Genomic DNA, 14376 nt, shown 5'->3' with positions numbered 1-14376 from the left:
ATTTGATATGTGAGGAAAATGGGTCTGGAGCAGCAAACGTCAACGATGAATGTTTACAAATATTGTTTTGTGAAGTGGAATCAATATTAAATGACAGACCACTTACCACGTCAACAGATGATCCTACAGATCTTAAGCCGTTGACTCCCAACCACTGTTGCTAATGAAGAAACAGCCAATCATGCCACTTGGACTGTTAACATAAAAGAAGACTCCTATATGCACGCCGAAGGTGGAAGCAAGTGCAGTATCTTGCTGACTTGTTTCGGAAGAGATGGGTGCGTGTGTATCTGCATCTGCTTCAAGAGCCACAAAAGTGTACACAGATTAAGAAGAATGTGGCAACAGGAGGCGTTATGATCATGGGCGATTCAGAACCACAGAGCTTGTGGGCGTTGGGAAGAGTCACGCAGATGATACCTGATGCAAATGAGCTTGTCAAACGTGTGCAGGTCAAGACAAACGCACTGGAAAGAACAGTGGACAAGCTATGCCTCATCTGTGAGATGGACACTTACGTTTATTGTTTTCATGATAAAGGTTGTAATTCTGTTATGATTATCTTGTTTGAAGAATATATTTGACTCCATTTTGTTTTAATTGGTAATTGTCATGCCTTCCAATTAGGGGCCGGAAATGTCAAACCCAGAGAAATCATGTTTGAATACATTTTGATGTTCGATATGTGATTCATAATTTTGTATTAATATAAGTGAATATGAGAGAAAAGGCAGACAACCCTTCTTTCGACCAGAGAAGACAACATCGGAACGTGGAACATGAGAACCATGTTTGAGACAGGGAAGACATTACAAGTGGCAGCAGTGATGAGGAACTACAATCTCATCCTGCTTGGAGATGGTGAGACACGATGGTCACAGTCTGGACAGAAGCGACTGGCCTCAGGAGAGATGCCGCTGTATTCTGGACAAGTGGACATGAAGAGGACAATGCCTCCCACACCCAAGGAGTAGCACTGATGCTGTCTAAAGCAGCACATAGGGCGGGAAGCCCCTTGGCCCAAGGATCATCACGGCATCCTTTCGAACCAAGAAGATAAACATGAACGTCATACACTGCTACTCCCCTACCAATGACAGCGAGTAACCAGACAAAAAACAATTCTACAACAGACTGCAGTCCATCCTATATTGAAGTAGCCTAGAGGGTGGGTAGGCAGGCGGGCGGTGGACTTAACAAACGTAACATGCGTCTGCAGCATCCCCTTTGGCATCGCTTCCAGAGTCTGCAGCATCCCCTGTGGCGTCTCCTCCAGAGTCTGCAGCATCCCCTTTAGCATCGCCTCCAGAGTCTGCAGCATCCCTTATGGCGTCTCCTCCAGAGTCTGCAGCCCCGTATCCAGAGTCTGCAGCCCCGTATCCAGAGTCTGCAGCCCCGTATCCAGAGTCTGCAGCCCCGTATCCAGAGTCTGCAGCCTCGTATCCAGAGTCCCGTATCCAGAGTTTGGAGTCCTGTATCCAGAGTCCTGTATCCAGAGTCCTGTATCCAGAGTCCTGTATCCAGAGTCCTGTATCCAGAGTCCCGTATCCAGAGTCCCGTATCCAGAGCCCCGTATCCAGAGTCCCGTATCCAGAGTTTGGAGTCCCGTATCCAGAGTCCCGTATCCAGAGCCCCGTATCCAGAGTCTGCAGCCCCATATCCAGAGTCCCGTATCCAGAGTTTGCAGTCCCGTATCCAGAGCCCCGTATCCAGAGCCCCGTATCCAGAGTCTGCAGCCCCGTATCCAGAGTCTGCAGCCCCATATCCAGAGTCTGCAGCCTCGTATCCAGAGTCCCGTATCCAGAGTTTGGAGTCCTGTATCCAGAGTCCCGTATCCAGAATCCCGTATCCAGAGCCCCGTATCCAGAGTCTGCAGCCCCATATCCAGAGTCCCGTATCCAGAGTTTGGAGTCCTGTATCCAGAGTCCCGTATCCAGAGCCCTGTATCCAGAGTCTGCAGCCCCATATACAGAGTCCCGTATCCAGAGTTTGCAGTCCCGTATCCAGAGCCCCGTATCCAGAGCCCCGTATCCAGAGCCCCGTATCCAGAGTCTGCAGCCCCGTATCCAGAGTCTGCAGCCTCGTATCCAGAGTCCCGTATCCAGAGTTTGGAGTCCCGTATCCAGAGTCCCGTATCCAGAGTCCCGTATCCAGAGTCCCGTATCCAGAGTCCCGTATCCAGAGCCCCGTATCCAGAGTCTGCAGCCCCATATCCAGAGTCCCGTATCCAGAGTTTGGAGTCCCGTATCCAGAGCCCCGTATCCAGAGTCTGCAGCCCCATATCCAGAGTCCCGTATCCAGAGTTTGCAGTCCCGTATCCAGAGCCCCGTATCCAGAGTCTGCAGCCCCGTATCCAGAGTCTGCAGCCCCGTATCCAGAGTCCCGTATCCAGAGTCCCGTATCCAGAGTCCCGTATCCAGAGTCCCGTATCCAGAGTCTCGTATCCAGAGTCCCGTATCCAGAGTCCCGTATCCAGAGTCTGCAGTCCCGTATCCAGAGTCTGCAGCCCCGTATCCAGAGTCTGCAGCCCCGTATCCAGAGTCCCGTATCCAGAGTCTGCAGTCCCGTATCCAGAGTCTGCAGTCCCGTATCCAGAGTCCCGTATCCAGAACCCCAAATCCAGAGTCTGCCGCTCCATAGAGTCTGCAGCGTCCTCTGCAGCCTTGTCTCCTGAGTCTGCAGCTTCCTCTGCAGCCCCATATCCAGAGTCTCCTTGTCTCCAGAGTCTGCACCGTCCTCTGCGGCCGGTCTCTGCAGCGTCCTCTCCGGTCCCGCCTCCAGATTCACACAAAAGAAAATGTCACAAATGTCAAATAAATGCCACAAAAATTGTCAAATTAATGCCACAAAAAATGTCAAATGCCACAACAAATGCCAGCTTATCTCCACTGCAATGACCAAAGGGCACACCCTGATTGATCACATCTACGCATCACAACCAGGCTATTGCCACCAGTCAGGTGTACTGCTGACTTACTACAGCTATCGCAATTCGGTGTACTGTGTTTTGACTTCGGCAGCATCAAGAAGTGAGTGATATGCAACGCCCTTCAGCCATGCCTCTCCCTATACCAACACTCCTGGTCTGTCAAATACTCCTCATTCCCTCTACCCCAAATGACCTCCATCATGTCCACATGGACATCTTGGCAGCCTAACTTCGCAATTGGCGCCTGCAGCCCAGCATTGGCAAGATAGTGTTGGCAGCATATCACCTCAATAACAGCGAAGCAAAAAGGGAACTGGACATGTTCATGGACACTAACCACCTGGAGTTCCAGCAATCCCCATAGGACACTGTCTTTTAAGCAACACCCAGAGCCCAAAGTGTCACCAAGGGTCTCGCCAATCTGATGTCTCGTCCTGGGACTCCTCTGCCAAGGTACTACGAATCCCCACGCAAACCCTGGTCTTCGCTGCAGCCAAATACTGTGCCTCAGCCTGGTGTAAAATCCCACATGCCAAAAATGTTGATGCTGCCATTAACAGCGTTCTCCGGATCATAACTGGTTGCCTGAATTGCCTTCCAAATCCTAGCAGGAATTTCCCCAACCGGCCTCCCAACAAGAGGCTGCAACCCTCACATCCTCGCCCCAAGGAAAGTCCAGAAACATGACTGGCATATCCTGCATGACACCTCTATGACAGCGTTGCCTCCAAACAGACTCAAGTCCCGCCATCCATACAACAAGAGATGCTCAGTTCTATCCCTGAGGACCTGTCTACAAAGGCATGGATGGAGACATCCTGGAAGCAGGAGTGGGAGTCTGCTGCATGGGCCCACACGTTGTCACCGCTACATCTGGGACCCAGATTACTGCACATCAAAGGAGGAAGATCTGCCATGCTGTCAATTGACCTTGCTGAACCGACTGCGTACTGGGGTTGGACACCTTAAAAAAATGCATGAAGTGGGGCCTGGCAGACAGCACAGTATGCTTAAGCAGACTGTTGATCACATAATCACCTCTGTGTCCTGTACAGACCACCATCGGAGGCCGGCCCCTTTGATGTTGGACCTGAGATGAGTGCATGGCTGCACGTCATTGAGCTGGACATCTGATGATGATACACGAAAGAAGAAGCCCGAGTCTCACTCCTGTTTGTAATTTATTGTAATATATGTAATATCTGTTATGTTTGTAATACATGTTTCATGTTGTCTCACCAGAGTTTGTTTTGTCCTGTCCCAATTGTTGATCTGCAACTACCACCCCGCCCTACCCCACCCCCTCCCCCTACCCCCATACCCCCCCCCTCTCCCCCTACCCCCATACCCCCCCCCCCCACACAAAGAGGGGGCGTATGGGGGTGTCCCCACTCTCGGCCTGCACCTTGTCGTGGTGAGTGGGCTTTAAACCAAGACAGGCCATTTAACCCATTAAAACCGGGAAATGTGTATTTTTTCAAATGCTTGTAAAATGTTGAATCATTTTGAATAGTTTTTAGTTTTTTACTTAATTCTTCTATTCTGGGGGTCCCGCCCCCCAGAAGATTTGGTTTTTCTCCAGGGATTTTTTTAGCAATTTGCGTGAGGCGTTCTACACATTTTATGGACCATTATCTAAAATCCCAGTTGAAGAGAAGTTCGTAGATGAAAAAACTTAAGCCTCCATGAGTATATATTGAGAATATTGAGAATACTTCATAAAAAAAGGGGGGGGGATCCTCTTCCTGGGCACCTTTCTCTCGATCTTACATCTGTGGTTCCAATGGCTCAGTCGGTAAAGTGTCTACCTCAGTCTGAAGGTCCCTGTTTCAAACCCCGACTTATCCAGGCCAAATGTAATTTCCTGAACAAAAAAAAAATCATGACTTTGTTAATTAAAACGTGCATTTTTTTAAGACGAGATGAAATGCATTTGTTTTTGTTGAGAGCGCGGGGCAGGGAGCCTTACATTTTACACCTTACCCACGCCGCCTCCAAGTATCCACTATAAGGTTGCTAATCTAGTAGTGAATTGGGAGATCAATTTTAAAAACCAATTTGCCGTGTGCTCTACACTTATTTTATCCTTTAGCAGGAAATGTCTCTACTTCTAGCTGCATTCTATTTATCAGTCAGAAATAGAAGGGATGATCACTGGTGTTTATAGCTAAACAATATTTACCAATATTTCATATAAATGTTCAATATTATATTTACCGATATAACATTTACCTTATTATATGTTAGCTAATGACTAGACTGACTTGTTCTCCCATCTAGGTTTAACAATTAAAGCATTTGTTTTAGAACACCATGACGTTAATGTCATTAATTCTTATTTTTATAGACCAAGCAACAAAGAGAGCTAGAAACCATATAACCAATGACCATTACCAGAACAAAGATTGCTATGTACTTCAATATGTGTCTCCGTATGTGGAGATCCTCTTTCCATGAGAGAGAGGAGCCTTGGTGATATATAACTGTTTTCGTACTTCTCGAGGCACAGGGCACACGAGGCAAAGGCCACGGCCTAGGCTGCAGGCTAGCGCCGCAGCAACCACAGTTATCACACCCAGGAGTATAGTTTAAACATAGCCACAGCCACGTTCTCTACTCACCCTGGATAAGTCAGGCAAAAGGTTCAGATGTCTTAGATCGTGTGTAGAGTAGAACGCTCACGAGGGAGGCAAAAATGTAGATTCTGACGAAGTTGTAAAAGTTATAACAAAAAGTGGTATTTATTAAGAAATGAGGTTACAAGCAAAGTTAGAGACTGGGTCTCAGAAAGAGGTAGAGTCAAATACTGAGGTAGAGTCAAATACTGAGGTAGAGACAGACAGAACCCAAGTTCAGAAAGTTGTCACAACACAATACAGGTCTTCAGCAAAAATTGCAAGAGTCTCCTGAACTATCTTCGGGCAACAGCATATATACTATAGTCCGTCGCGTCATATGTATGTACCACATGTAGGTACCCCCTTGTTTTTGAAGACAACATGTACTTTTTACCTTATTTGGTTAGCATCCTTGTACTGGCCTCAAATACACAGTTTGGGGAGGATGCAGGTCGTGAATCAGTTCCTCAATGTTTTGGGGAACTGTGTCTAAATCACACAGAGTCACATAGAGTTCACTGACTGGGTGACCTCTCTATCACCAGGGACAAGATGTACTCTTTAGCATACATACATATAGTACCATCATGTAAGACTACCTATGCTTCACATGGATATATTTTGATAAAAATATCATCTAACAGCACGTGGATATAAGTTGATAAAGTATCATTTAAGCAGGCACACTATCAGCATATTATTACACAGCATGGGTCATGACTTTCTATAAGGTCATGTTTAAGCAATACAACTCAAAGGTTATGTGTTGTCAATACAACTTCAGTGGTTTGCATTTACATGCCACCACATACATACAATAGTGAGAGACATCAGCTTATCTCACTCTCTGTAGCGCCGTCCGTCATTGCCATGGCGCTTTGGTTCGCGCCTGGGGGAGTAGGCCCTGGGTGCAGATGCACTGCTCTGAGTGTGATTGCTGTCAGGGCTCCATTCTGCTGGAGGCCCCTCACGTGGGGGATCACCTACGCCGTCCCACCTGACCCATCCACGAGGAGCAGGGGCGGGAGCAGAGTGTTGGCGACTGCCTTGCTGCTGTGCCTGTCGTGGGGGTGACGCATTGGACCTATAGGCCCTAATGTTGTAGCGTTTGTTATGACCTCTTTTTGCAGAGGCTTTGTAGTTTGGATTAAATCTCCGGCCTTGGTAGGTGGCCAAGGTGCGAGGGACCATGCCAGTAACCGGGTCTGGGGCCCGGCTTTCCACACCCCCTCTGGTCTCTTGGATCTCGGCCTCCTGCTCTGGATCTAGTGGTCCCATCGAAGATTCTCTGGTCCCCCGCTTATGCTTAAAGGGACGGTGAGGATCTTCCAGAACTTCTCGGGGTGCCAGAATTGCCGCATCCACTGGCACGTCGTTGTCTCCCATGTGGCTTATCTTTGCCCACACATAGTCCTTCTGCGGGTGGTCCGGTCCGACGATCTTGTAGATGGTCAGGAGGATCGGTAAAAGGCCATGGTGGCCCTCGCCAACTAGGCGGTTGTTGATCACAGTCATCAAATCGGACGATCTGATCAGCTCACACAGCTCATCCCACGCCATGTCGCTGAAGACTCCGAAGGTTGGCCTAAACCCAGGTCGGATTGCTGCGAGGTCGAACCAGTTTCTGGGGTCGTGGAGGGGGCCATCCTTGATACACCGTCTTCCCGCGGCGTACAGCTTGACTCTGTTTACCTTTTCTGGTTCAAAGACGGTCCTCATGTTGGTCCATCTGGATTCGTTGTTTGATGACTGGCTTGTGCTTGGAGCACTCGGACGCCGGTTAGTGCCTTGAGCACCCGGGGGCTGGATTGTGCCTTGAGCACTCGGAGGTTGGCTCCTGCTCGCGCTTGGAGCAACCGGAGCTATCGGAGCAGCAGGTTCCGCTGCCGATGTGGATGCCCTTGGTTGGGACATGGCCTCAGCTGCCGATGTAGATGCCCTTGGCTGGGACATGGCCTCAGCTGCCGATGTAGAAGCCCTTGGCTGGGACATGGCGTTAGTTGCCCATGGTTCTTCCAGGATGCTATCATCATCCAGGAATATGATGCCCTCTTCAAGAAGGGCCTCGGCTGATAGATCCCCTGGGGCAGGGGACATGTCCATTTCATCTGTAGACATGATCTACAAGAGAACAAAGAGTATGTTTACTCTAACAGGACTTAGTTAGTTCTGACAATGCTTTTGCTCAGAGCTCAGTCTTTATATAATTTTATATTATAAGGGACTCCTCCTCGTCGTCAAGAGGAGCCCACATCCTGCCCAACACTGATTGGGACAGGGCTTTCAGAGCCTCTCCCACTATGGGGAGGAGCCCAATCTTGTGTAACACTGACACCAAGATAACCAGGCCTAGAATCATCATGGCTGGTATGGCCCATTTGAGGATGTCTGCTATGATCTGCCAGGCAGTTTGTACCCATGAGGCCACTTTATCATATGCCTCTATGGCTCCATCACGTATGGAGATGGCAAGGTCCTTGGTAGCAGCTCCTGCTGCTCCTGCAAATAGAATCAAGTAGCTATGGAATCTACTGACTCGCCATCGCATTCCCTGGGACCGATCCTGGGCGCAGGTGCCTGTTGTGAGATTATAGGTGTAGCCTTTTGGCCACACCCCCTCAAGTGTATAGTCCTTTGCAGTCCATCCCTCCCCTGGAGAGGGTCCCCCACCATTGACCAGGTAGTTGGAGGGGGGCGCCCACGGGGAGCGGTGGTCAAATAGACCCTTGGCACATTGTCCTGTCATGGCCGCATAGCGATTGTAACTTCTACAATTGCCGAGGAGGTTGCTGTTTCCCAGTTTCTACAGAAACGAGTGTTGACATAGTGCCATCGGTTCAGCAAGTAGGCCTCCGTGGGCCAGTAATAGGGGTATCCCTTTGCATAGAACTTGTCATTTACGTTCTGCAAGGGCCCGCACTTGCGGTACGTTTTCCTCCAAATGGCCTTGTCTCTTCTTGCCCCCAACAGTATGCTGGCAGGGGAGGATCGATGGCAATTCAGCATGACGGTAGGCGCTCCAGTGTCTCGGGGATTATCAGGGTTGTAGTAGTCTTCTCCATTACTCCCTTGAACAGCCCTCCAACGTAGGACATCAGTCCTATCCTGGGCCACTGGGGCGTCATACCAATGCATGTTTGCCCAGGCCTCCTCCTGGGGAGGAGGATTCCTGTTCGGATAGTACCTAGCCACCATTTTCTTAGGGGCACAGCCCTGCTCGCTCGCCTCTTTCAGAGTCATGGTACCCCAGTTGACCCAAACCTCCCCATTTACATGGGTGAGGCGGCGGGTGGAAGCTATGTCCACCATTGCGGATGTGGACTCATCCACATGCGTTTCAGGGTACTGGTCCGTAGTAGTACAGTAGCTGTGGTCCTCGGGGGTACAATATTGCTTCCCCGGTATCCCGTAAAGGGTTTTTGGGTAATCACCAAGCTGTGCGCCGGTGGCTTTGAAGCTGGGTTCCAATCCCCAACGCAATTGGTAACCGTCACTCGTTTTCCTTGAGAGAACGAGGGGTGGGGGAACTAAAATTTCCCCCGCCATCTTGGCTTTCAAGTCTATCATGCCGTGTTTTCGGGCAGGAGACTTAGTTTTCCAACCGAGGACCCATTGGTCCACCGGGAGTTCAGTCCCGTTCGGGGCTTTGTTAGGAGACTTATGATCCTCCTCTGGGGCTTTTTCGTACATCTCCCCTACATGGACATTTAATGCCCCAGGATAGGGGGTTCTCATGTCGACCGCAGCCCGATTAACATGGAGTTGTAACCCAGTGGTCATCGCAGCAAACTGCTGATGTATGAACATCCTCAGCTTGTCTTCTTCAGTGCTTCGGTCAGTGTGCCAGCAGTGGCTCATTTTCTTGACCTCTCCATGTGTTAGGCCTAGCCCGGCGTAGGCGTCCCAATCATTGAACTCTCTCCCTGGCCTGACCAGGTTGAGGCGGTAGCGTCGTAAGTTTTCTCTGAAACTCACCCTACAGGACGCATTTTGCCCGACAGTTCCGTCGGGTCCGATGCCCATTCCTTTAGCCTTTCGACAGATGGGGATCAGGTCCCCCTCCTGTTCTATTATTTTCCAGAACAGGTCGTGGGTACTCAGGTTCCTCCACTGAGCATCTGTGCCGTCCAGAACCTCTTCCACACAATCCAATAAGGTATCCATTACCTCATCTCCGAATGGGCCAGTAATATTCTCTACCTGCTCTGGGTTGAGAACTGGGGCCTCGAAGTAGAACAAGGTATGGCCTCCTGCCATGGTTTTGTTCAGCACCCATGGCAATCCAGGGGGGTAGGCCATGAGCCGTCCCGGACCTGGTTTGGCCTTCCCTAGGATCCAGGGAAACCATTCAGACTCAGATCTGCTTGGACAGCCAGCTGCCATCCGTTCCAAAAGCAGTTCCGGTGAGTCCTGGGGGACACTCCCCTCGGATTGAGCTTGACTCTCGGACTCAGTTTTGGGAGGCTCGGGATGTAAGTTACCTAGGAAAGCCTTCACTTCCCTAGTCTCATCCAGGGGCCACTTAGTCACCGTCGTCATCCGATGAGTCTTGGGCGTCCCGGTGATTAGTATGTTCACTCGGTTCAGCTCGGGCTCTATGGCCCTCGTATCATTCACTTGAGTCATGGAGCAGTTAGCTATGTCTTCCCAAAGACCCCAGTCTGGGTCCCCTTGGTACCGGAATCTGGCTGTCACCGTCAAGCAATTTTGCTTAACTTTTGGCCCTTTGGCCACTTTGACCTTCTGGATTATCTCACCGGCTGGACCGGAGGGATAGATCTTTTGGACCCAATAGGCTTGGCTACCTTTCAGTGCCTCCTGCCTCTGGTGGTGCAGCTCATTCCACGACACATACTGATTGCACTGCTCCGGTTTCAGGATCCAACACTCGGGAGTATCCTCCTCGGACGTACAATCAGGTGTAGGCTCCCAAGTGTGATTGGCCATGAGCATCCGCCCTTGAGCCTCGGTCTGAAATCTTCTCCAGCCTTGCCAGTACATATCTACACTCTCATTCAGAGGTGGACATGGCAGAGGGCTTAGTATACTCAGGAATTGGACTCTGGGTCCCTTCCTGGTCTCGATTTTTGGAGTCAAGTACTCCCATTCTACCCTTATTTGAGGGTACATTAGGGCTCTAATGAACCCTAAGATTATCACTATTAGCATAGTGGACAGGGTGAATCGTATCAGATGTTTAGTTATCCATCCGGCTACGGTGGTTCTACCACGAGTGACCGCAGGGGTCACTCCTTCCACCCAGTCATCCTCCTCCGAATTCACTGTAAGGAGGGAATTCTCAGAAGACCCTTCTGAGAGGGTTCCGAGGGAGATTTGTTCGAGGGAGACTTGATCTCCCTCATCTTCCTCTTGGGAGTTATCTGTTGTGCAGCAAAACAGACTGGCCATCACCCCCTCACCCGTTCTGAGCCTCCGGTCGTCTGACCTGCGGAGGAACGGGGACAAAAGGTTAGTTTCCGGCTGCACACAGCTGATGATCACTTTTTACTTCCGCCTTTACTCCATTTAGAGAACGGAGAGCGTCTGAATACTCCAACTCCGGGTCGTCGGCCCCATGAGGGTCCTGACCCATCCGTGATGGTTACCCTTTTTGCGGGCAGCAGATCCTTGGGCGTTATTTTCTCTTCAGGATCAATGTCCACATGCATGCTGAGCACGTCACCCGTACCCGGGGCTATGTCTAGCAGCAGGGTAATTTTTACCCAGTGGAAGGCTTTGTCTGAGGCCTTGGCTGTGGTTGTGGATCCCAGTCGTAGATTCTCTCCCGGTACTCCGGTTTTAGAGATACAGGGTCCATCCTTCACCAAAATAGTCCAGACCAGTTCCTCCCTGGTAACGTATCTACGTTTGTGCATGGAGTGTTCGGTGTACCAGTCATAATTCTCGGCCCGAAAGTGAGGATCACTAAACGGAGTAGCTTGGTTTAGAGCTGTGCGTAGGTGCCCTCTTACTGCCAACATGCTCCGGATCAGGCTTGGCACATCCATCAGGAGTGCTTTCCCAGTAAGTTTGGGATTTTCCCGTCCTCTGGCATCGCTCCCCAAGACCTTACGGCGGGTGGGGGTGTCGGCAATGAGCACGGTATCTGAACCCTTTTGAGCCAGATGTATTGAATGCCTAGATGGCTTGAACCTGGGGTAGCATTCTTCGATGCCTCTCTCCAAGTCCGTGGCCAAAAGGCCCGAGAGGTCTTCCATGCTTCCACAGAACCGGAGACCGTCACGGTCGTGCAGCGCTTTGCGGACCGGAGTGGACCCAGCCTGCAGATAACCACGTCCTGTGGTCATGCATACACCTGAATTCAATGTGACCTTCAGGTGTAATTGGCACTTGTGTAGCACAAGGCCGGTCCATTTGCATTCGCATTGCTGCGCAGTTGCTGCATTCATTGGTGGGTAAGTACCCAGGATCACCCTGTAACCGTACTTACGGAAACAGGGCCCACAGAGCATGACTCTGCAGCCTCTAGGACCTTCTCTGGGCCCTAGAGTATCGGGGCCATGGGTGGCACCCATCGGAGAGGACCCACCTCTGGAAGGTAGCCTTCCATCGCCTTCTTCACCGCCCCCGTGCATCTACCCATATAGACATCTTTACCAGTTGCTCCAGGAGACATACACAAGAGTACTCTTTGTCTGGCGCACGCAAATGCGAAGGGAATCTCCAGGGGCTGCGTACAGCTGCCTGATCCACCTTCGCTCGCACACAAGGCCATGGTTGGTTTCCTAAGTTACTTGGTCTTTCGAACCTGGTCTATATGTACTATACCAAAGTTCTCTAAAATCAACCGGTGCGAACCTAATACTTCTTTTACAGTATCTTCACCTTCGCACTTCTTGGATGGGCACCCTGGTAGGGGCCTTCGGCACACCCACACACGTTCACCTGGGAGAAACGAGAGAAGAGAATCTGAATTAGTGCTTGGCACGAATCTCTTTGCCTCCCTTCCCAGGTTAACAGTGGTGAGCAACCGTAGGAGGGTGTGTGGCTCGTCCCATGAGGTCTCCACACCCTCTTTGGTGATAAATTCTTTCACCTCTCTGACCGATCGTTCGGCCACACCGTTGGTGCTGGCTTTGTACGGTACAGAAAACCGAGCCTCGATAGTCCGTCCTTCAAGCAGAGTCAGCACACTGTCATGCTTGAAGTAGGACGCATTATCCATCCGCAATGATACCACATTGGGCTCCTCCGCCAGAAAACGGGCTAAGGCATCCGTTATCTGGGCGGCAGTGGTACATGATAAGGGATAGACTCTTATCTTCCCTGGACCGTTATCCGTGACCACTAGGCCGTGCCTTCGCCCCTTGCGAGTGGCGCGTGTCATAGGTCCGAATAGGTCCGCTGAGAAGTGCAGTCCCGCTTCGGAGACCGCTATCTTTCCGGGGGGTTGTTCTTCAGGTTTGGTTCCCCGGACTAAGGCACACCTTGAGCATGCCTTACGCACGGCTATCGCCCGGGCTTTGGCCTTGGGGATAGTTACTTCGTGCCGTTTTAGGTACATTAGGATCCTTTTGGATCCCACGTGGCCCAGAGCCTCGTGTATAGAGGTCATGATCTGGTCAGCCTCTGTTTCGGGAACTACAAGGATTGAACCCTCTGTCCATCCGACAGGCCCGATTACTTTTAGTTGTCGAATCTTGGCAGGTCCCACCTTCGGGCGTACCTGAACCAACTGGTCGACTTCACGATTCCCATCATGTAGAAAATCGTTAGTGTTGGTGTGGCTCTTCACCTTTTCCCAACGCACTGTTATGCCTCGGGTTTGTTCGGTAATCATGGCCCACAAATCCTGATGGGCCATAGGTTTTCCGTTGGTGGTTTGAAATTCTCTGGCTTGCCAGAATTCCAGTTCGGCCACACCACCCCGGTAGCAGTAGTCACTATCGGTGACTATTGTTACCACCGAAAGTTTGCGTTTGTGGCATTCGATAAGACCTTCCAGAATGGCCATCACTTCTGCCGTTTGGGCAGTGCCTGAGGTCCACCCGCTTCCGGTTTTCACCGTCCGGATTGCAGGGTGGCCAGTCTTGTCCGTTCGGTTCTCTTTGAGCACGAAAGCCCATTTGGATTGAGACTCGTCATCTTTCTGATGACTCCCGTCTGTGAATAGGAACCACGTACATGCCTTGACCGGCTTGACCGGTTTAGGCTTTGTTTCGCAAGGGATTCTCTGTCCACTTGCACTGAACTTTATTTTAGGGTCCGTGAGCATCATAGCCCACCCTCCCCATCGGCTGGTCATAGCTCTTGAGCCTTTTATCGTCCCTTTGGACGCATGCTGCAAAGCTATGTGTTCAGTGACCACTACCACATCCTGGTCCTGTGCCAGGTCTTTCAGTGGATGCCAGAACTTGTGTACCCCACAGAGCGTCTGCTCTTCTGGGGCAAATTTCATCTCTGTGTCAGAGAATTTCATGGATAGGTAGAGGCAGGGGTTCGTCCCTTTCCGATTTCTACATTCCAAGGATAGTCCCCCCATCACTCTGGTGGGGTGAACCTCGAGAGACAAATTGGGGTCTCTTTTTTCCAGATCCCTACACACTGACAGTATGTGGGAGTGGAACACATTCCAGGACTCGGTGCAATCTGGGATTGGCACATTTCTGTCCTTAGAACTTTTCTGCCCTATTGCCTGGCCCTTGAATTTGTGCAGTGGGGCGGCATGTTGGGCGTAGCTGGGCACATGAGTCATGATGTGACCACATTTCCCCATGACTGAGTCAAGCTGTGACAGCAGCCTGGGTTGCACCAAGTTCTTCACCTGTTCCAGGTATTCGGTACTGACAGCCTTGCCAGTGTCTGTGA

This window comes from Gymnoscopelus braueri, assembly GCF_963280865.1.
Source record: "Gymnoscopelus braueri genome assembly, contig: SCAFFOLD_334, whole genome shotgun sequence".
Lineage (NCBI taxonomy): Eukaryota > Metazoa > Chordata > Actinopteri > Myctophiformes > Myctophidae > Gymnoscopelus > Gymnoscopelus braueri.
Note: the sequence above shows the minus strand (reverse complement) of the source record.